General features: G+C 44.1%; 1 protein-coding gene across 1 annotated transcript in view; it reads right to left on the bottom strand.

Annotated features, from left to right (window-relative positions):
• NR3C1 (nuclear receptor subfamily 3 group C member 1) overlaps positions 1-22,867 on the bottom strand; it is a 656,238-nt gene extending 633,371 nt beyond the window's left edge. The window contains exon 1 of the mRNA XM_069652458.1: positions 22,585-22,867. The gene's annotated coding sequence lies outside the window, so the exon portion shown is untranslated. The remainder of the gene's footprint in view (positions 1-22,584) is intronic.
• Positions 22,868-23,665: the final 798 nt, after the last annotated feature.

The raw sequence follows: 23,665 nt of genomic DNA, 5'->3' as shown, positions 1-23,665 counted from the left end.
GGAAGGGGGGGTGTGGGAATTCTCATTAGGAAAGGAATCAATTTCAATATTGCCAAGACCTGGTCAGACATGGAGGGTCACGCTTTACTAGTGACGGGAACCATTGGAAACGTGCCTATCACAATTGCCACAATTTACGCCCCCAATGTGAACCAGATGAGATTTCTCGCCAAAACAATCCCCAAAATCATGTTGGAATCCTCTGGCCATGTCATCTTGGGAGGGGCTTTCAACATATGGGCCCACCCCACACTAGACCACAAAACCACAAGCCCCACACCACAAGACACTACCAGACAGGCAAACACTAGTTTTGCCGAAATGATGAATCTGTATGGTATGGTTGATGTATGGAGACAAATGCACCCCAATGAGAAAGCCTATACGTTCTTTTCACCCCCACACAATACCTTTAATCGCATTGATTACATTTACCTCATCAAAGAAGTCCACAATCACTCAACACACTCAGAGATTACCCCAATCACATGGTCTGACCATGCTATGGTCACCATCGATGTCCAATGGGAGCATCTATCGCGTAAAAATGGAAAATGGAGGTGTAACGAAACTCTGTGGAAAGACCCTGTCTTTCAGACGGGGTTGGAAACCGAAATTACTGAATATTTTAGAATTAATAACACAGGTGAGGTCACCAAGCAAGGTGTTTGGGATGCGGGGAAAGCAACTTGGAGAGGTATCCTTATAAGAGAGGGCGCTCGGAAAAAAAGAGAGAGAACACCGATTGAAAAAAGAATTAGAGAGGAAATCCACCGGCTTGATAAAGAGGCGAAAGAGGGGGACATCCCAGACCAGAGTAGGATAGATGAGGCAAGGAAGAAAAGAGAGGAGCTCCGCCTTCTAGAGCATGAGCAAATCACCCGCAAACTACTGCTATTAAAACAAAGGTTCTATGAGAAAGGGGATAAAGCAGACGCATTATTAGCGGCCAGATTGAGGGAACAACGAGCAGAACGCAGGGTCCGAGAGATAGTGGACGGGGGGCCCGGCACAGATGTTAGCAAAACTACTATCCCTGAAGCATTCGCAGACTTCTATGAAGCGCTGTACACCCCAGAGACAGTCCCGAACTCGCACGACATTGAGTCATATTTAAACAACATAGCAATGCCCAAAATAACCTCGGCAGAGTCAGCCTGCCTGGAAACCCCCATAACGGGGGAAGAAATACAAAATGCGATAAAAAGATTGATCCTAGGTAAATCCCCAGGAGAGGATGGATATACGGCTGGTTTTTACAAGTCATTTAGTGCCCAACGTACCCCTTTCTTGGTCGAGCTATTTAACGAAATCCTGGAAACAGGCAAACCACCTGACTCCTTTGCTAGGGCCCTTATCACGGTGATTCCGAAGGAGGGAAAGGACCCCAAAAAATGTGGATCGTATCGCCCCATATCTTTGTTAAATGTAGACGCAAAAAGCTACACAAGAGTCCTTGCTGCTGAATTGAATCACATATGCCCCATCTTGTCCACCCCGATCCAGTAGGCTTCATACTAGGCCGGCAAGGAGCCGACACTATGCGCAAGACACTACACCAATACATGCCTCTGCAAACATGGTGGGAGACCCAACCTTGCTCTCCATCGATGCAGAAAAAGCTTTTGACAGGGTCAACTGGGACTTTTTAATGTACCTCCTGCGCAAGAACGGTATAGGACCCAGGTTTATAAGGGGAATCCAGGCAGTATATACAACCTAGAGCGTTGGCATCCGTCAACGGAGAATATTCCAGGTGGTTTGAACTAAAGCGAGGTACCAGGCAGGGATGCCCACTGTCAGCTATTCTGTTTGCCCTCTCACTTGAACCACTCGCACAAAAGATGAGAGGCGACACACAGATAGAGGGAATCCACTTAGGACAGGCAGAGTACAAAGTGTCACTTTATGCTGACGACATACACCTACATCTGACCAATCCGGAGACGTCCGTCCCAAGAGCCATGTTCCTCCTCGAAGAATATAGGCGCATTTCCGGTTTTAAGATCAATCGCACTAAATCAATTCTGTTCCCTCTGAAAGGGTCTGTGGAGGAAAATGAAATCAAATATTCCCCTCTTGGCTTATGCATCGAGCACAATGAGTCGAAATATCTAGGGATACGAATTACAAAGAGCATAGAAACCCTATACGAAGCCAACTTCCCTAAACTCCTTGAAAACTTCCATGCAGACCTTGTTAGATGGAACAAATTAACAATATCCTGGTTGGGGCACCTTAACGCAATAAAAATGGTCTGGCTCCCCAGATTCCTATACCCCTTTCAAATGCTACCCATTCACATTCCAGAGAGCTACTTTCTAGAGGTTAAGAGGGCAATCCTACATTTCCTGTGGCAAGGGAAGAAGGCAAGGATAGCATATAACACTTTGACACTACCCAAGGAAAAGGGTGGGTAGGCCTCCCGGACCTCAAACAATATTATAAGGCAGCCCAGTTACGAGTGCTAATCCCCCATTTACGAAACCAGAGCGAACCACAATGGATTGCAATGGATAACCATTACTTCCACCCGGCAATGGTGTCAGAGTGGTTGTGGGCCCCAAGAAAGAGAATACGGGCTAAAACAAAGGTGCATCCGATACTGGCAACTATCTGGGACATATGGGAAGAGGGCACAGAGACGAAAAAGATCACCACATGGCCGTCACCCCTAACCCACTTATGGTCCCCGGGCATAAATAATCATATCCCCAACGTTGAGAGATTCCAGACTTGGTAGGAGGTGGGGTTGGAGAGGGTGCGTCAGCTGGTACGGAGCGAATCCTTCATAACACTGCCAGAGCTAACAAAAGCGCTAGGAATAGGAGTATTGTCCACATTCCACTATTAACAGATAAAACGAGTTTTGACCAAACAGGAATGGAAGGAGAAATTGAGTAGAGAACTCACCCCCTTTGAGAAACTACTCGATTCCAGAGCAAACATGAAAGGCCTGATTTCCATCATGTACAAGACATTAATAGAGGCGGGAAAAGGAAATACAGAACATCTCAGGGTAAGATGGGAGAGGGACCTGAGGACAGACATAGATGGGGATACATGGGATAAAATGTGCCGCGCAACATTCAAAACTTCAATATCCTCTCAATATAAAATGCATGCTGTTAAGCTCTTACACAGGTGGCAATATGATCCAAGCAGGCTATCCAGAATGTATCAAACAACTAGCCCCTTGTGCTGCCGTGAATGTGGAATAATTGCGGATTATTGGCACATGTGGTGGGAATGTCCATGAATTAGGGTTTCCTGGGACGAAGTCCTTGGATGGATCAGGGCCATAGATGGCATCCAGAGACTTGCAGACCCTTACCTACTCTTTGGGTTTGAAAGAGATGAGGATGAATGGAGAAAAGTACAGGGCCTGGCCCCGCATCTGTTGCTTGCCGCTCGAGCACTCCTAACAATAAAATGGAAATCCCACACGGCCCCTTCCGAAATAGAATGGGTTAATGTGACAATGAATATGTGCACTATGGAGAAAATAACGGCATCCTTGCATGGTAAATCGTCTCAATGCGATACCCTATGGGCAGACTTCCTGGATAAATACGCACCTGAGGTAGTGAATGGGGCAGACACCGCCCAAGCTTAGTTTGAATTATGCGCCCCGACGGTAGAGTAATGGCACCCTCTTAAATCCCAGAAATACATGATTAGACGTCACAGAGTAAGACCAAAGAAACTGAACTGGAGACGCAAGAGCGCCCCCCAACAAAGGAGATCCCTAATAAAATGGAGTAAAATATCAAGTACAGAACCCGTAGACACATTAAAATTGGAATATACGCACGGACATGCACTAATCTAGGAGTTATAGACCCAGCCTGGGGGGTGGGCTGAGGAGGGGGGGAAATTGATGAAACGTGAGCGAGAGAAGTAACTCGTTGTGCTCTGTCAAAATTAGTCACCAGATCGACCTGTGAATGTATGATACTATGCTAGGGTCCCCACAGGTACAATATTTTTATGTTCTTTTGTTGTTCACTTCCTCTTTGTTTGCTTCTCTGACAATATTTTGACGTACAAATATGTATGTATGAACACTCATTGTTTACTTACTCTCGAATGCGAGAAAATTGTTTCTTTTTCTTAAAACCTAATAAAACCAAATTTAAAAAAAAAACAATCATTGAAAAAGCCAACAGAATAGTCTGTGGTGTGGTGAAAATATTTTTTTTATTCATTCACACACACATTTTGGGTGTGGGGATATGTTGGGGATATAATGCAGAGTGGAGAGAGGGTGCAAGAGTGGATGAATGAATACCAATTTGAGGATTGGTGAAGGAGAACGAGGGAGGATGTGCAAATGAATGATTGTGAGGACAGATGAACGAACTGGGTATGGTGCTGGAGAGGCGCATAAGAGATTTAGATGATGGATGATGACTGAAAGTTTAAGGGTATGTTATAGTGTGAGGATGTATCAATGGTTACAGGCATAAGTGTCTTATGGAAGAATGGATTACAGAATAACCATGTATCAAAGGATGAGTGTGAGTGGTGGACAAATTAATGAGGATATCAAGATAGGTGAATTTGAATATCAAGATAGGGAATGTGAGGAGAGCAGTGCAAGCACCGCAACACCATGTCAGGTGATCCCACCGTTTCCCATGCAGGAGCCAGGACATGTGAGCATTCCCAACATGGCACGCATGGGTATGAGAGTAATAGCACATACACTAACTAAACGAATGACCGGATCATGACACGATACATCAAGCTCTTTTAGCAGCGGCACGTCATCCCCATTTCCACAATTTCAGCTTATGTGGGAGAGGATTGTAGATGCCATTTCAGGTGCTCATTCTGCCAGGAGCCGTGTCTTATGATGTATGCAGTTGACACAGTCATATCCTCCCCACAAACTGGAAGGGCAGTTTTTGGTGCCAGCAGGATGAGTGGCTTCAACATTAAGGCGGTAGGTCATTCATGGATTATTTGCGCCGAAAAAAAAAACGGGATTTGTACCCCATTCTGCCCGCAAATCCCTGTTTAACAAATGGGGATTTGCGGGCAGAATGGTACACAAATCCTGTTTTTTTCGGCGCAAATAATCCATGAATTACCCCCTAAAAATGTTGTGCTATGTTAATAGATTTATAATGCGCACTATGGCATGGGGGCATGAAGGCGCAGGGCAGGCAAACTGACATGGACACAAAAAAACATTATTCATGAGACAACCTGTGTTCCCCAGGGGTTTAATTCTCACAGGGATCGCCTCAGGGCTCACCTAAACAGGAAGGTTTTCAGATTATTTCTGAATTGCTTTTGTTAAATTGTTTCACGCAAATCCGGTGGAATGGAATTCCAAGCCCTAAGAGCGGCTGTACAGAAAGCATTATTTCTCACTAATATGAGTTTGGAATGGTCAAGAGGTTCTGATCATTGGATCTTTGTGTTCTCCAAACTGGTTTTGTTTCTAAGGTTTCCCTTAGATATTCCGGGCTGGTTGCCATCAAGCATGTATGTGTTATCCCCAATAGGTAGAACTAATTCTCACTCCAATTGGCAACCAGTGCAACTTCTTCCGTGTTTCAGAGTCACAATCTCTTCTCTTGAATCCTTCAATAATTCTTTTAGCACTATTTTGTGAATCAGCTGGTGTCTAGAAAAGTCTTCTTTGCTGATGCCCAAAAGGAAGCTGCTGCATTAAGCAATTTTGGAATTTATGGCCGTCCTGGCCACTGCTTTGCAACTCTTCTTAGAGAGAAAAGGTTGAATTTATGATAACAGTTTAGGATAATAGGCCGAGGAAGAGACAAGGTTATTTACCTGGGCTCCCATATTGAATGTTTGATCTAAATACACTCCCAGTGTTTTGACTTTCTTTTGCACCTCTATCTTGCAGTCAGCAATTTGTAGGTATTGGTAGTCTGGTATTACTGGTCCCAATAATCATTAACTCAGTTTCTTTGTCATTTTAGGCAAGTCCATTTTTAACCATCCAAGCTTGAATCAATCCATATATTGAGTTGATGGTGACAACATCCTTTTCATAGGCACCAGATAAGGGATTCAAGGTCAGTGTTGGAGGTTTCAAAATTTCACGGGAGAGGCATAAATTTGTGCCAGGGTACTGAGGGTAACGAGGACCCCTAAATGGTGTAGGGGATTCAGGATGTTTCCCCTGATAAACTTTAAAATAAGGGGTTGCAATGGTGCATTATACTCCTAATTTGAAAAACATTGGATAAAAAGCTGTACAATTTACAAACAGTTCTCTAAATTTACACATAAATAAAATCAGTAATTACCAGGTCACCAACAGTACACCGAGGCAGTTTACAACATGTTCCTAATGCCTGTGTCTACAACATATTCCAGCATCGCCATTGAAAATCACTTTCATGATGGTTCATCCATCAAAAATATTGGTCTCCTCACCATTAATGTTATCCTGAACCGACCACTACGGGATAGCTTTTCAAATCCCATAGCCTCCGATTCTGTGTACATTGACTTCACATATTCTATGAGTACGCTCACGTAATTGGAGCAGGGTCACTAAACAATTGGTCTCGGATCTGATTGTCCACCAACCAGACACAAAACCGCAAACTGAGAGTAAGGATTCAAACTATTTATTCGGAAATCTGGAACAGTAAGTACATTGTAGTCTCAATTGACATTTTAGGCCCCTTACTTTATGCAGTCTAAACTATGCCTGACCACAGCAACAAAAATGGTTTACATCTGAGCTCAACTTCGTTTGATGGAAGGTTAGAAATCTAGAAAGTAAATGGCAATGCTCGGATAGTGAACATGACCTCTTCTCACGTAAGCAACTTCAATCAGATTACAAAAAGGAAATAATTAAACCAAAAAAAGTTTTTTTCTGTCACAGAATTGACATGGCCCCCAACACCTCGAAGCAGATCATTGAGGTAGTTAAAGAGCTACGCAAGGACACACGTGACCCATCTATCACTCTTACACAGTCCCTTGCGGAGCAACCAGTCACACATTTTATTGGGAAAACAGAAGAAAAAAAAATAATCAAAGCAGAACTGGCTCTCAAACTCAGCTAATAACGTGTTACAATGTACTACTGCGGTCAACAAGTCCACACCCAATATCATCATGACGGAGGTTACGGAATTAGGTCATCACAGTATTTCCCACCTTCTTGCCTCTGCAAAAAGTTCTGGTTTTCCTCTGGACCCTGCACCTCCAGAAATAGCAGAGGAAATAAGCCCAGTCTTTGCAGATAGCTTCATTATCCTTTGGAGTTGTCCCCTCAGTCTAGAAACTCTCATTAAGTCATTCCTGAAGAAACCTTCTTTGGAGCCCTCCGAGTTGTCGAACTATATCCCTTTCTCACATCTACCCTTCCTCTACAAACATCTGGAAAAGGTGGCCGTTTCTCAAATTCAAAATGCTGTTGAGGCAGGACATTTGCTTGATAAATCTCAGCTCGGTTTTAGACCCATGTGTATTACAGAACTGGTTGTTTTGGATCATCTCAGGTTTAAGGGCGATAAGAATGGAACATGGGCTTTAATCCTTTTGACTTGTTGGAGGCTTTTGATAGCCGACCATCGAATTCTGCTGGAGAGGGTGTCGAACATGGCATCCAGGGTATCATGTGGAAATGGATCAAATCCTTCTTACAAGAACGCTCCCAGAAGATTCAGTTTGGTCAGTTTTTCTCATCCTCATAAACACTGGACTCTGGAGTTCCTCAGGGATCTGTGTTATCCCCTCTACTGTTCAATCTGTATATTCAACCATTAATGCAAGTTCTCCAAACAGACTGAAGTGACCTATTTTCACAACGAGGATGATACCCAGATCCTGGTGTACCTTGGATCCCGGTGTACCTTGTAGAGAACAATAGGCACCTATCTGGCAAGATCAAGAACTGACAAATGCCAATTAAGTCATGGATTGATATGGACTATTTGAAAATGAAACCCTACAAGACAGACATTTTGATCATTAAAAAAATAAAAATAACACGTGGACCGCAGCCTGCTGGCCTGAATCCTTTGGACATTGTCCCAGCCCAGGTTCAGAGAATCTGGGCATCATTATTGACACAAACTTAACTCTGGATGCACAAGTTAGAGCAGTTACAATATCCTGGTATTTTGTCGTGAAACTAAAAGAAACATTTTCCTTATTTCGCCATTTATCATCAAGTGTTTGTATGAAACGCTGCTCACGCCTGGATTTTAATAATGCTATTTATCTGGGTTTACCAAACTATGCCATTGCCAGGCTTCAAAAAGTACAAAACATGGCTGCAAGGCTTTTAATGAAACTTAAGAAGCAGCGGCACAGCTCTCCTGTGATTCGGTCTACACTTGTTGACAGTGAAAAATTGAATTATCTTTAAAAGTATGTGTATAGTCTTCACATGTCCGCAATACCCCACTGCAATAAAACTTAACACCATTGCCAGGTTGGATTCTATTAGACTACGGCTGGACAGAAGACTGAACATGCCAGAATGTAGGAAAGGGAGAGCGGATGGTCGCTCCTTCCAGGTTCTGGCCATCAGACTTTGGAGTTCCCTACCCTCCGACTTACAGAGTGAATCTAACAAATTATCGGTTCCTAGTGATTGCATCAAATGCAAAAGCATCGAATGCAAAACCATCGGAAAAAAATGCATCGAAAAATTATTTTTTTTTTAAATGGGGGGTCCCCCAAGCCCCGTTTTTTTTACCCCTTCAAACCCATTATAGTAAAAAATAATATTTTTTTTTAACCTACAAACATTTTTTTCGCTGCATATTTTTTCGATGCTTTTGCATTCGATACTATGTATTCAATACAATGCCTGGATACCCAAATTCTCTGTTAGGAAAAGATGTAAAACTCATCTCTTTAATCTATGACAAGGTCATAGTACTTTGGTTGTCACTGGTCCTTTAACTCAACTCCTGAATATAGCTGAGATACCTCTTAGGTGATTGTTGCTCTCTATAAACTACCCTATAATATAACAACCACAATATATGCCAGCATTCATAGTGTACATCACTTTAATGTGTTGCCCACAATATATGCCAGAAATGCCAGGATCAATCACTTTCACGATGGTGCATACACAATATTAACCCACAATACCAAAGCAAAATAACATTCCTGAACCTGTGTTCAATGCATGTGCCAATATTGCCACAAGAAATCACTTGATTATGTGCCCACAATATATGCAGGCAATGTCACTGTGGATCCCTTTAAAGATGTTAAACACACAAAATATGGCCGCATTCTCATTGAAAATCTTTCATGATGCTAAACCCACAGTATTTGCAGGCATTGTCACTGTAAATCACTTTGATGATGTGGTCCTCAACGTAGATGACAGCATTCCAATTGTAAATCACATTCATGTTGTGCCTACAATACATAGCAGCAGTCATACTGTGAACCATTTTCTTGGATTTGTATTTATTAAATGTATAGAGCGCTTTCCTCCAAAGTGCTTTACATTACAACAACTGGATACATCGAATAAGTGGAAGCTTAAATACAAAACATGAGACAAACCATCAAAACAATATATAAAACATTTTGCCTAGGATAATAAAAGAGCAACTGAACAGAGGAAGGGTAAGAGAGAAGAGAAGGGTTAAGAAGACAGGGAATGAAGAAGGTGAGATTTTAAGGAGGAGCGAAAGAAGGGGTATGAGGAAAGGGAGCTAATAGAGAGAGGGAGACAGTTCCAGTGTAGGGGGGTCAAGAAGCTGAAAGGATCGGAAACGGGAAGGGGCACAAGGAGGCGGAGAAACAGTAATAAGGAAGAGATCAGCAGATCGGAGTGGGCGTGAGGGAGAGTAGAATGAGAGGAGAGAGGAAAGGTAGGGAGGGGCGAGATCAGGGGAGTTGCTAGGACTGGAAAAGACCCGGGGCTAAGCTGATGTTGGAAGTATTGGGACTGGGGGCTATCTAGTCTTTTGGCTGTAGCTCCTGAGATTCTATCAGGGGCTACAACCAAAAGATCAGGGGCTGTAGCCCCCTTAGCCCCCCCCTAGCAACACCCCTGCGCGAGATCATGAAGAGATTTCAAGACGAGACAAAAGAAGTTAAATTTAAGTTGAGTGTGGAAAGGAAGCCAGCCAAGATGAGAGAGCGAAGAAGAAATTGAGTCATGAGGAGAGAGAAGGCAACGTGTGCGGATGGCAGAGTGATAGAGGGATTTCACAGGAGCAAGATGGGAGGCAGGGAGACCAAGGAGGAGAATGGAGCAGTAGAAAAGGTGAGAGAAGATGATGAAAGAGATTAAGAGTTTGGTGGCATGGAAGGTGAGAGAGGAACAGATTTTGTGAATATTGAAGAGGTGGTGGCGACAGGCACGCGAGGTAAGAGAAATATGGTGGGTAAAGGAAAAGGAGGAGTCAAGGTGGAGGCCAGGATTACGAGCGTGGTCAGAGATGGGGAGATAGGGGGGGAATGAAAGGAGGGGAAGGCGAGGTGGAGGGAAAGAATAAGATTTCAGTCTTATCAGTGTTGAGGGAGAGGAAGTGGGAAGACAACCCGTTTTTGATGGCAGAGAGACAGGAATAAAGATTATGGTGGATGTCAGATGTGAAAGATGAGAAAGATAGAAATAGCTGGGTGTCATCAGCATAGAAATGGTGAGAGATACCGAAAGAAGAGATGATGGGGGCAAGAAGGGCAGTGTAAAGAGAGAAAAGGAAAGGGCCCAGTACATAGCCTTGGGGTACACCGAAGTCCAAGGGGAGAGTAGGGGAGGAGCGACCAAACCAAGAGACAGCGAAAGAACGGGGGGGAGAGGTAGGAAGAGAAGCAATTAAGAACAGGCCTTTAAAACCAAAGGAAGAAAGATTGTTGAGGAGTAAGGGTGATCAACAGTATCAAGGGCAGCAGAGAGGTCGAGGAGCACAAGGGCAGATGATTGCTTAGTGTAGCGAGTGCTAAGGAGGGAGTTGATGAACAGAGGTGAGGGTAATTTCAGTGGAGTGCTTAGGGCTGAATCCAGATTGAGAAAAGGTGAGAAGATTGGAAGCAAAAGCTGAGAGTTGAGAGTAGACTAAGCATTCAAGAAGCTTGGAAAGGAAAAGAAGAAGGGAGATTGGAGGCAAGTAGAGGGTTAGCAGAGGTTTTTTTTCAGTATGGGGATGGTAGTAGCGTGTTTGAAGGGGGAAGGGAAGGAGGCAGAGGAGAGACAGATGTTGAAGGAGGTGAGGAAAGGAATAAGAAGAGGGTAGATTTAGGAAATACGAGGGATGGGGAGTGGGTCAGAGGGGGCAGCAGTAGGGTGAGTTACGGACAAGAGAAGGGAAATGTTGGAAGGATTAACAGGGGAAAAATTAGACATGTAAGATGTAGGAGGGTTAAGAGAGGGGAGTAAGGAGAGCAAAGACTGTTTTGCCACAGCGTGAGTATTTTGGATGAAAAGAAGTTAGCAAAGTCAGAAGGAGAGAAAGGAGAGATAGTAGAATGGTCATGGGTAGGCGGGGAGAGAAGGCGAGATAGGGTCTGAAAGATGCGACATGGGTGAGATGATTGGGACTGGAGGATGTTAGAGTAGAAGGAGCGTTTAACTGAGCTGAGGCAGGAGTCATAGAGAGAGTGGTAAGAGAAGAAGGAGGCTTGATTAGCAGGCGAGCAGAATTTGAGCCAACGTCGCTCAATGCAACAGAGGAGGCGGCGCATAGACAGTAGTTGGGACAAAAGCCAGGGCTCAGAGGGTTTGCTGGTAGGGTGGAAAGAGGAGAGAAGGTGAAGTAGGTCAACGTTGGAGGAGATAGAGGAGGGCAAAGAGGATAAAGCATCATTAGCCGAGAGAGGGGAGAAATAAGAGAGAGAGGGGGAGGGAGGAAGAGCAGGTGTCTAGGAAGAGAGAGAGGTTAAAGTTACAGAGATCCCGTCGAGAGAAGGAAGTGGGGGAGGAGAAAGGAGTGGAGGAAGAGAGATAGTTGGGAAGATGCAGATTCTTGATACAGCATGCTCAATATATGCTGATATTGCCACTGTCACGATGCTGGTCACCCAATAAATGCAGGTCTTTCCTCTGTACATATCTCATGAAGTAGCCATACTCCCCCACCATTTTTCCCCATCTCACTTACACACACACGTGCACAGAGTCTTACACACACACACACACACACACACAAATATGCACAAGCATTCAAGTGCATACACACTCCCTCATACGCACACACAAATTCTTGGCATCTACAACATCACATACACAAAAACGCATAACATTTGAAGCATGCATACACTTTTAAACCTAGTTTGTATCCTGTCCGGTGGAGAATGGGCCATCGAAAATGATCATGGACAGGCTAAAGAAAAAAGAATAGGTGGAACATGCAGTGCCCACGTACATACCAATAATAATAATATCAATTTCTTATATAGGTTTCAGAGCGCCAAAATAACAGATGACATGATTATCCCACATAGCGGTAATCCATTTATCGACCTCGGAAGGATGAAAGGCTTAGTTGACCTTGCTGGGATTCAAACCTGCCACAACCGGCTGGCCACAGATTACAGGGAAGAGCGTTCAATTCGCTGTGCTATCTGAGTAGTAGTAGGCAGTGGTGGGGAACTGAAGTTTGGTTGCCCACCAATGACATCCCACCGAAAAAAGAAAGTGGCACTAGTATTCTGTGGTGCAGCTCCTTCTGCATGCTCTTTTTTTTCTTCTTTTTTATTTTAATGTGGTTAATAAAACCAGCTCAGTCGGTAGCCGACCTATGTCACAATACCTTTCTTTAATTAAGGAGGAAAAATTGGAGAGAGGCATCAGTGACATAGATGTGGGCTTTTTTCAAGGTATGGGGCAGGGAAGAAGAGGAGGGACAAGAAGCAGTGCTGAGTGAGGCACAGGAGCATTCATCCAATCCCAATGTGCTTAAAGTTCACTTGTACAATTCTGGCACACACCTGATTGGATGAATGCTCTACAGGAACAAACAGCAAGTCAAACTGCTTTATAGACATGAATCTGAAAGTCCAAGTACATACTTTATCCAAACTGGGTTCACCAAATTTCAACCAAAGTGAAGTACTGGGGTCCAGGTTATGTTTCTCGAAGGGTTGAAACAATCACTTTTACGATGCTCTGTATGTATGTATATGTATATATACATATGCATTTTCTCTGACTAGGCAGGGTGTGGACTGTGGCAGTCAATACTTATGTCCTCTTTTCTTAGTTAACATTCACAAACAATTGCACCTTGATGTGCGACAACACTTGGGAAACAAGGTGGTGAAGCCTCAGCCTCATAATTGGACCAAAGTGTGTGATCCTTACCAACTCGTTTAATCTCAAAGTGACTAACCTGTCAAAATTGCCAGTCCCTAAATGTTTCTAAATTGTCAGCCCCAAGAGTGATTTAGATCAGTAGACGCTCTTCACAAAAGCCTCCCTCATGGTTAAAGTGACTATAATGTGGCAGAACAAAGAGTGCCGATAAGCCTCACCTTTGCTGCCCTCTCAGCTACATGTAGATGTCCAGGCATCATTTAGAATCTCAGTTAGGATCTTGTGTAAAGAGCTTGAAAGTAGAAAAGATGGACCGAGTGGAGGGTAGTTATGCGTCACTTGAGGTTTTTCTATTTATGATAGTTGCCCTATTGAGTATTTTCATACCCATATCTATGGCTATAGTTTTTTTTATTAGGAATGGTTGTATGACAATAGAGCAGGTAGTGCCAACTCACGTTTGCCACTTTTAAGCGCTCTGTTCCTAGGCTGGATTAACAGCTTTTTCCTTGGTGCGTGCATGGCAGAGACAGGGACTCCGGCAAGTACTGGATTTCTGGTGAGCACGGGTGTCTCAAATCGAGTGATTTCTGCAACAAAGCAGCTCTGGCAGGCGATCGTGTTGCTTTATATATAATAATGACCTTTGATATATTGCACACCACAAAGTATTTCATTTCTTTGCTCACTCATGGCAAAACCACTTGAAAACGATGGCCCTCTTCTAATCTCAGTCTGTGTGCGGATACGAGAACCTTCTGGTCTATATCCACTGTCTATGGTATGGTATTCCCCAATGCTTCCAACCTGTCTTCTGTATCCATGCCTGAGCACTTGTGCATTCTGGGAGGCTACTAGTAGGTCTTCTGTGTATGTGATAAGGACTGCGCACCTGTATCATACAGCTAGGCATCTGTGACATGCAGATATACCATGGACTGCATACCTTCCTTTTGGCTTCTATTGTTAAAATGTGTCCTGTATGTAAGCTAGAACCTAGGACTCTCATCATGGGCTGCTAGTGTTGCCTTTAATGGCACTTGTTTAGTATGATTCCAGCAAGGATAAGGGGGGGCTGGGGGAAGTGCAGACTTGAAGAGTGTACCAGTGCTTTTTTCGATTGCTGCCTTAGCAGCCTATGTTGCTGACCACGACAAAAGGTGGTGGAAGATCAAAGATTCAAGGACTTATTTATTTTTTCGGGTGGGGCACTGAATGCGTTTGCGCCCCGAAATATTCCATAACACGAGCCTGCCTAATACTTCCCACATTTGTATTGACATATGGTGCCTAATTGGACTGGAGCAAAGAAGACAAATGTCGCCTACAATAAAACTTCAAAGAGAAAGAAAAAGGGCAAAAACGCGATTGCTTGAAAATGCAAGTCGGGGTTTTCAGCTTTTGTCAAAATGGGTTCAAATGTGGCATGCAGGGTTAGACTTCATATATATGGGTGGATGGCCGTTCCATGAGACCCTGTGAGGTGAAAAGGAAATAAAGAATATGATACAAAGTATATACAAAATAAAAATAAAAATTGCATGAGGGAGTTTCTCCATTAAGCAGTTATAGCTCTAGTTTAAGAGGTGGTCAGGACTCAAGCATATGACTTGGTTATTTTGTTGTTTCCAAAGTGCCAGCTTACTGTACTCTTCTTTCTCTTTGTTATAAACAAGACTTAAAAGTTGCTTACTCAAGCAGTAATGACACTGTTCCCACCGAGGGCAGCAGAGAACCATATAAGTGGCACAATTCAGGCTGCATCAGCTTATCTTGGTTACTCTGGCAGCACTACCACCAAGGGTCTCTTGAACCACTGTAAGTACAACTACAGAGAATGCGGAACTTAGCACTCCAACAACAAGAACCAAATCACAATAAGAGCTGGTACAGCATTGAACAACGCATTTGTACTTATTGTGTCCACCCAAGCAAGAAGTAAGGGTGTCTGGGCTTTACTTCTGTGAATATCAAGTGGGATCTGCAGGTTCAACGCAGCAGGTACTTCACGCCCACAACCCTCTTCCTCGACCCAGTTCTTATGCATTGAGGTGTCCTACCTCCAATCTGAGAACCCTTAACCCCATGTTGGTAACCTGACTTTATTGGCTTCGGGAGGTATAAAGCCTCCCTGTTACCAACAATCCACCGTTTTTTTTCTGTCTTAAAGACAGGAACTCTGAGAGTCTGCTGGTTCCCCTTCAAAGTGTGCATTGTATGTAGTGGGCTTTGGGGGGACCAGATCATCTACATCTGGTAATCTAACTTAGAATTTCCTTTTGGACTTGAAATCTGGTGGCTTGGGATAAGTCGCAGGTTGGACCCCACCGCGAAGATGTATATTGCACCAAGGACTTGTGGGCCATTGGCCTTAGTGCATGCCACAGGAAGTGGCAACTGTGGAACATTGACATTGAATCAGAGGCCGCAGTCCTCCAATACTCTGCTAGCGGAGGCAGCCCGGATGAACAGCGTAGAGGGGAAGGTCCATCTGCTGCCTAACAATGACGAAAAGACCAGTGGCGGATTTATGAAAATGCCACAATGGAGAACATGCACTACTGAGCGAGCACCTAGGAGACATAGTATTCACAAAATGGTGACAGCTGCATCGTGTGAAGTCTGAAGGGCTTTGTGTATTACAATACACATGGGCCGGAATATGCTCTATGTGACTTCATGAACAGGTAGCGCAGGAGCAGTTTGTGAATGTAGTGCCAGCAGGATGGCACCTGTTGTGCTTCTGCAGAATTTCCTGCTGCAGTTACCAATATGGCTTTATGTCCAGGATGCTACACAGATCCCAGCGTTAACTAAGGTTGCAGGCATGCTACATGTCCGTCATCTCTGGAGTGGGGCGGGGGTTACACTCCAAGTTGGACAGATAAGGGTGAAACTAGGATTCAAGGCTGTTTCACCAATTGCTCTCCCTAACTTTACAACATCTGTCGCCAGCTTCCACCAAATGCTGTACATTGGTCACCCAAGGGCACTTCCAGAAGCAGCCGACACTTTGGTTATCAGCAGTAGCACTAACCCTTTTACCCTGAAACAATGCTTTGAAAAGGAGGAACTCTCATGATGTGACAACCAACTAGATGATCCTATTCCTCGTGGGTTAGCGGTTGATCTATTTTGTCTGCTTAAACATACCTTGGATGAGAATACAGTTAAGATGGAGAGGGTCAGGAGTGAGTTTGACTTACACTCCCTGGGGGATGATGGACTGTGGTAGACTCTCAGAGAGCACAGCTCAGGTGTCATCACTATGTACTTGGCATCAACTGTATCAAACAGTTCGAGATGCACCCTCCCTGTAAGGTGTAGGTTTCCCCTCCCTTTTGTATTCCACAAAGCTGCCTTCCTTTAGGGGGATGACACAATGCCTTCACCATCTATCCCTTGCTTCAATGATACAGAGCTGGTAGCTTTTGTGCGTTTCAAGCTCCTGATTTATCCCTTTAGGAGACTTGCTAATAAATATGGTCCTCTTGTGAAGGTGATTGATGCCTCGACGTGGAAGCTCTTTCAGGGGAAAACTGGAGAGCTATTTGTGTCCCACTAAGGCTAGAGTTATGGAAGGACAGAGAGGTTAGGTCTATAAAACACCAGCTATAATTTGACATTTTTCCTCTCAGTTACTGATGTGATGAATCTAGTGAGATCATACCAGAAACTCTGACATGGGTCTCTTCTCGTGTGGCCAGGGAAAGGCAGCCACTACCTGATCCTGACCCTGGGTGTGCTATTATGCGTGAGGATCAAATGGGAGGGTACTCATGTCGAGGGGAGTGGGAGACATCTCTAAATTCCCCTAAGTTTCTAAAACCTTAATGGCTTATTGTGAAACTGACAATTGTAACCTAAAAAAAAACAAGAATATTATGGACTTCAAGTCCCATAATGCTCATGATACTGAGACAAGGAAGAGGGGCTCAGAGTTCATGAAGTGTGATAAGCGGTCTAGTTGTTTAAATAGAAAGCACCTGAGCATGACATTTACAAACTTAAAAGGAATTTCAGGTGCAAGAGCAGCAGCAGGGAGAAGCCGAAGCTGATGTAGGCGTATTGGCAGCAGCAGGACGCTGTGTAGGAGATGTGGAAGAGGTCGGAACAATGGGGGCCATGCAGAAGACACGCAGCAGGAAGCGGTACTGCAGCAAGCCACGCCGTGTGGGAAAGAAGCTCCCGACACGCCATGAAATGCTCCAGCAGTGAATTGAGAAGTGTGTGGAGCTACTAGGGCTCCGTTGAAGGTTGGCGCACAAGACTGCAGACCAAAAGGAGCCCACAGCAACACCAGCGAGTCAGACAGAGATGTCAAGGCATACATTGAATTGGCCTGAAGCAGGCGACCCCGGGGCGCTCTGAAGGAGACTGCAAGGTGACAATCATTTTGAATACTGAACCATTGAATTAAGGCGAACTGGGCGCCAATAGCGCACCATTGTAACCCACCTTGCTAAAGCCAGAGAAGAGTGATACAAAGGAACATTGGGTAAAACTCTCCCAGAAAGAGATGTCACGTGAGAGACCATTGTAACCAGCATTGCCAGCAACCAAGAGGTTGCACGGCCAGAGAACCAAGGCTGCGTGAGCAAATTGCTTCTTGTATAAGAGACCAAGGGCGAGAGAACTGTAACCTGATGTGCCTAAAGCCAAAAGACAAGCAAGAGAACCATTGTCCTTTTGTGGTATATCAATTTGGGAAGAAATGTAACACATTATGTTAAGAGCCAAAAGACTATCAAGAGAAGCAGTTGTTGGTTTAAATATCCTCATTTATGGTTCTAGTGTGGAGAGTTTAGAACAAACATTACCATAGAGTACAAATTGTAGTAGTAGGAGTTTTATCCTGGCAGGCGAGTATACCAGGAAAAGGACCAATTGTAGTTGGTCCCGTCAGGCAAGTATCAGGAAGAAGAAGACGATTTAAAGTACTGTGGTTGTGGTAAAAGGTTGTGGTGGAAAAAAAGTGTTGACTGCTTCAACTTGTCTTGATAAACTGTTGCATTTCAGAAGTGACTGTTGAACAACCCTCACTAAAGTATTTCTTTTGAAGAAGAAGTATGATGTATTAGCACGTGTAAGAACACTTTCATTTTGATTTGTGAATTTATGTTTGGTGAAGAAGACTTGTTTTACCAAGAAGGGGTTATTTGGAAGGAAAATACTTGTTTGATTAGTGAGCAAGCCTTTGGAAGAGAGATAATCACTTTGCCAAGTGAAACGATATTGGATGAAAAAGAATGTGCATGTTGCATTGTATGGAACTTTGTTATTGCACAGAACGTTCTTGAAACTGAACTTTGTTCCAAATATTCCTGAATTGATCCAGTGGAAGGGAACCCAACCCTGGTCACAAGGATTACTGGTCAAAACTTTTGAGTTTGAATTATTTATCGGGATTTTAGACAGTCAAACAACCCTTGCATAAGTGTGTTGTGTATGTTAGTGTGAGGGGCGTACACTTTGTGGGCACTATGACATTTTTCTTTAGTCTTAGTTTGTTAGGTAGACACATCCTTGCTAGGTATTGAAAGATATGCGTTTGTCTCACCCCTTTTTATTTAATAAAAATTGAAAGATTGTGAGAAATCTATACCTGTTTATGCGTCTCACATTTCTGACCCCTCACACTGAGCAATTAACTTTAAAAGTGATTTTGGTATTGGGTGGTTCTGTAGATCACTAGGGGTTAACTTTGGCTCAAAACTGTTGGCAGAAGTGTATTGTACCTGGTCTTTGTTGGTTCTTTCCAGGGGCATGTCTTCACCTTACTGCTACTCCGCTCCACCAGGGCTGATGACTCCGATATTACATGCAAATTAACTAATATGGATGCATGTTCCCTACGTCTGCTGATGGCCACAGTCCCTATGAAGCGCTTCTAAGCCACATCAATGCCAGTGAACCGAATATCAGGTATCAAAACGTAATTAGTAGAACTGCTCCACTGGAAGGATCCCCAGGGCTAGCAGGGTCGTGGAGTTCAATGCATCAAGTTTGTGAAAGCAACTTCAAGTATTCACCAGTAGAGGAGCCCCTGCATAATGCAGAACGCGCAGAATGCGTTTTGCATTCTCAGTAGCCCAAATTGCTCCAGAGAGATGTGTGCTACAGATGATGCTTTACGGGGAGATTTGACAGAAGCCTGTCAATCTCAGGAAGATGTTTGATGCAAACCAGAACAGGAAGTAATGCCAACTAACCAAGGAGCTGCGTCGAGTTCAGGGACTGAAACGTTCAAGTGGGCTGTCAGAGACTATTAATTTCTGGAAGGTTTGGATATCGGAATCAAGGAGCGAGCATGGAAATTCGGGAGACTAGATCGAGTTCGGTTTGGTCTTTGGCCCACTGAGAAGAGCGGGACAATAATAAAGAGGAAACGTGTGGCAAATGGCAATCAGTTCCTCCTTAAATGTAATTCAGGCTTTTGGGCCTATACACCAAGCTCTCGGCTAGCATCGTTTGAAATGTACGCACTACGCTTTTAAGTGACAGTTACAAACATCGCCTCCCTTAAACAAAATGACATGTCTGACCAGATTGCAACGCTACATTTTAGCTCGGATCCATGTAAGTAAATACCACCCCTAGCAAAACAAAAGAGTTGATGGCTGGAAGGTTTAGAATAAATCTTGACCTCTGGCATTGCTCTGGGCAACCCTCCAGACCATCGTTCTTCGCCTGCCAAGCCATTACAAAAGGGGAAATACCGCCCCACCTGGGTTTCCTCAATTCTTCTAATAGCCCAAACACAACAATAATCGGTGAACGAATTTTTCATTCTCTTTTTGGAGGAATCGGGAATACACGTCGACAAAACCATGTTCCTGATCACTGAAGGCAAATGTGCGCGCGTGTGAGTTGTGTCAGCTCTTTTCAAAAAGGAGGGGTTGGGGTACCTAATGGATGTGACAGAATTGTCTACATTTCTAATCCCGATGTCCCTACTTGACTAAACAGTCTGATCTCGGACATATGACGTGACTCCCTTGATTCAGTTTCGTAATTTGCCAATGTGTGCACGCAGATGTAAGCCCTGTGCATAAAAACCGGCCACGTACACTGTAAAGACGTTGGATGCGACTCTGCAAGTGTTTTTGCCCCAGCACCCATGCTGCACGCACACCTCCAGGCCAACTACTCTAGGGCGAGCTACTTCGTGCTTATTACCCTCGTTTTTGCAGCATCATTCGTACAATGTAAATGTACAACGGCCCAACTAAAATATAACGAATCGATTGATATCTATTGTAGTGCTGAATTTGCAGCAGTAACATGCTTTTTATACAAACACTTGTTGACGCAACCTTTGAGCTGGTAGTTTATATTACTCTACACAGTGGCCGCCTATGGATGAAAGGCCGAGTTGGGCCTGCCGCGGCTCAAACTTGCAACATAACACGGCTTTCCGCGACGTGCGCATAAGCCCGCTGAGCCACCCTACCAACTTCTGGCTGCAGTGGCATCATAACACACCTTTCCGCTACGTGCGCGCAAACCCGCTGAGCCACCCTACCAACATTTGGCCGCAGTGAGAGCTAACGTCATTAATGGTATTCATGCAAAAATTAAAAGGTTTAAACCAAGTGACCGATGTCGTTTTTTTTTTCTTTTCCCCTATTTGATTTACAGGGGTCCGGTTACCCACAACTGCAGTAGGTCTGTATGTGACTGAACGTGTGATTTTCAGAATGAGGGTACGCTCATGTCTGTCCCCAAAACACTGCGGCAAAGATGGGCATTGTCAATGTAAACAAACTCCAAGATAACCGACAACAGCATAAATATCGAATACAGACTTAGTAGGAAATTAAATGGCTGATTTCTTCATACAGGGTACACAACACACAGGCTGGGCACTTGTTTAGGCTAGCATAATAACTTCCCAATCTAAAATGGGGTCAAATAATAAAAAGCGCCCTGAAAAATCTTTCAAAGAGATTGAGCGCAACATTACTAAACTCAACCTCGATAATTAAACAGAACAACGCATAAAGTGCTTCTGCGTGTAGTGGAGGTATAAAACTCACTCCGTAAACAAAATTGTTTGCACAGTGGATTCCGAAAAACAGAGCTGGGCTTCAATCCCAAGAATCAACTGATATGACTGGCAGGTAGACTCTATGAACATAACAGTGCTTTAGGTCCATGATCTAGGAAATGTGCATTTGTTAACAGTACATTTGGGTCCCAAGTGAGAGACATATAGGAGAGAGAATCGGCAATTCCTGCCAACAACATGCATGTGCATTTAGTATGCTGTAAGGTGATATTTATAGTATGGATTTAAAATAAAATGTCGGAATAACGCAAGAAACCAAGACGGGCAGTCTTGGAGTTGCCACTCCCCAAACACACACGTCTGCGAAGTGTTTAGGTAATCCGAACTCCCCCCGGCCCCACCCCCGCAAAACAATGACAAGTCACTGACTGTCCCAAGAAAGTGTATGGAGTGTTTGTATAGACATGGCAACGAAGGGATATAGGATCATATAGACCAGCTAAGAGGATGTGGGAGAGGCTGATAACTCCACGCACGTCCAGTTATTTTCCACATATCCTCCAACACTGAGTACAGTTGTCATTTGATATTTATTGACGAAGGGTTAGCTGCGAAAAACGATGGGTGTTTTTGAGTTCTGGGTCTTCCGTATACCAACCGACTCTCCCTATTGTGGAAGGAGACTGGGTTGTTTGATTCCAAAGTGTGGATATGTTACAGCATGTTTTAAGTTTCTCCCTCTAAAAGGCACGTTGTTTCAATACAAGCCAATGAGAAAAAGTAAACCTCTCTCTTGTTGGCGCAAACGTCTCCCGCTTGAGTGTACTCAAGTGGTGGAGTTTACAGAAAAAGACACAAAAGGACAAAAAGAAGGAATTTGCCGAAAGAAAGATATTAAATAGTCACTGTTAATAATAGTGCGGGGAGGGCAAAGTACGAAAAGCAAAAGGGAAAACGGGAGAAACGAAAGTACAAGGCTAAAAAGTAGCATATAAATGACAGGGCGGGAGAAACATATATGGGGAATGATAAGACAGCGAGTCAAAACGAGCACATGTTTTGTTTCCCCGTTGAAATGAAAGGACAGGTCTTCAAATCTGCCAAGCCGCATTGAGAAAAGCTGTAAACAGCGTGAATATGTGACTGTTGTGCGCGCGTGTGCGTGTGTGTGTGTGTTTGGGGCGAGGAGGGCGGGGGTGGGGACGTTGGGGGACATTTAGCCCACCCCTACCCACCGCTACTTAGAAGAGAAGTTGGGGTGGCAGTAAACTTGCTCTCCTAATAGCAGCTGCTGCTATCAGTGACAGCCTCCAGTGACAGCTGTCAAAGCCCGGCTTACCTTTAGAAAACTGCTGCTCTTAACGCGGACATACGGATAGTTATAAAAACGTCAAGCAACGAAACTGGTGACAGGAGGGTACTGCTTCCTTCCCAGGCCCCAGCGGGGCTGGGACTTGGGTGGGTTTGAGCTGCCCCTCCCCTGGTGCGGTAACCTCTCCGGCAGTCAGTCACTTCTCCCCTCAGTCTGCGCTCACCCTCCGGCCTGTCTCTCGCCACCGGCCATCTTGCTGCAGAGAGTTGAAGGGGCTGGGCGATGACTTCAGTTCGGCACTCTTCGCTTCGCCGGAAGCCTGAGAAGCCATCTTGGTAAAGGTAAGGGCAGAGCCCCTCCTTCCCCTCCGCTGTCACTGGGACTCCAGTAAACAGCAGAGGGAAGGAAACGAAGAGCTGCAGCCTGTGACTCATAGAATCCCTAAGGGTTACAGTCAGCCCTCGGAGGTCCCACCCTACCCCTTCCTCGCTGCAATGGAAGAATACACTATTTTCAAAGTTCGCTCGCTCCTGGCATTTCGTCTTTGCTGACATCTTGTTATAATTAGGAGTTTCTTTTACTTGGAGACACGCAGAGTTGTGGAAGTACATTTGGGAACCCCAGCTTACTTAAAATACTATTGCACTCATGCAATAAACTGCATAATGTAATTCATTTCGAAAAGTCCACAGAAAGGTCCTTATTAGTTTGGGACGACAGAAGCTACCGAGATCGTTTGATTGCCTCTTACTTCATATTAATGGCGTCTCAGAGGTGCCATTTTCTAGTTTTTATTCATATTTCAGTCATAGCAAACATACTAACATCATAGAAACATAATGGATAAAAGAGAGAACTTTTCATGTACTAAACTCATTCATTAATTCCTGTCTTCACAAAACGAATACAAATAATGAACTAGGTACTAGCATTTTTAATAACATTTTTTTTTAATTACCATATGTTATAAAATAACCTGCAAGGATCCAGCAATAAGGAATCCATCAAGTATGAGCACATGTCTTAATACAATGTATCCCCTTAAAAGATAAGTATACAATAATGAATATATATATGCATGAATGTGCTTCATTTTACCAAGGGTTAA

Source organism: Ambystoma mexicanum, chromosome 3p, assembly GCF_040938575.1.
Source record: "Ambystoma mexicanum isolate Mex_15411 chromosome 3p, UKY_AmexF1_1, whole genome shotgun sequence".
NCBI classification, from domain to species: Eukaryota; Metazoa; Chordata; class Amphibia; order Caudata; family Ambystomatidae; genus Ambystoma; species Ambystoma mexicanum.
The sequence above is the reverse complement of the archived record's forward strand: the minus strand, read 5'-3'. Positions and strand labels throughout refer to the sequence as shown.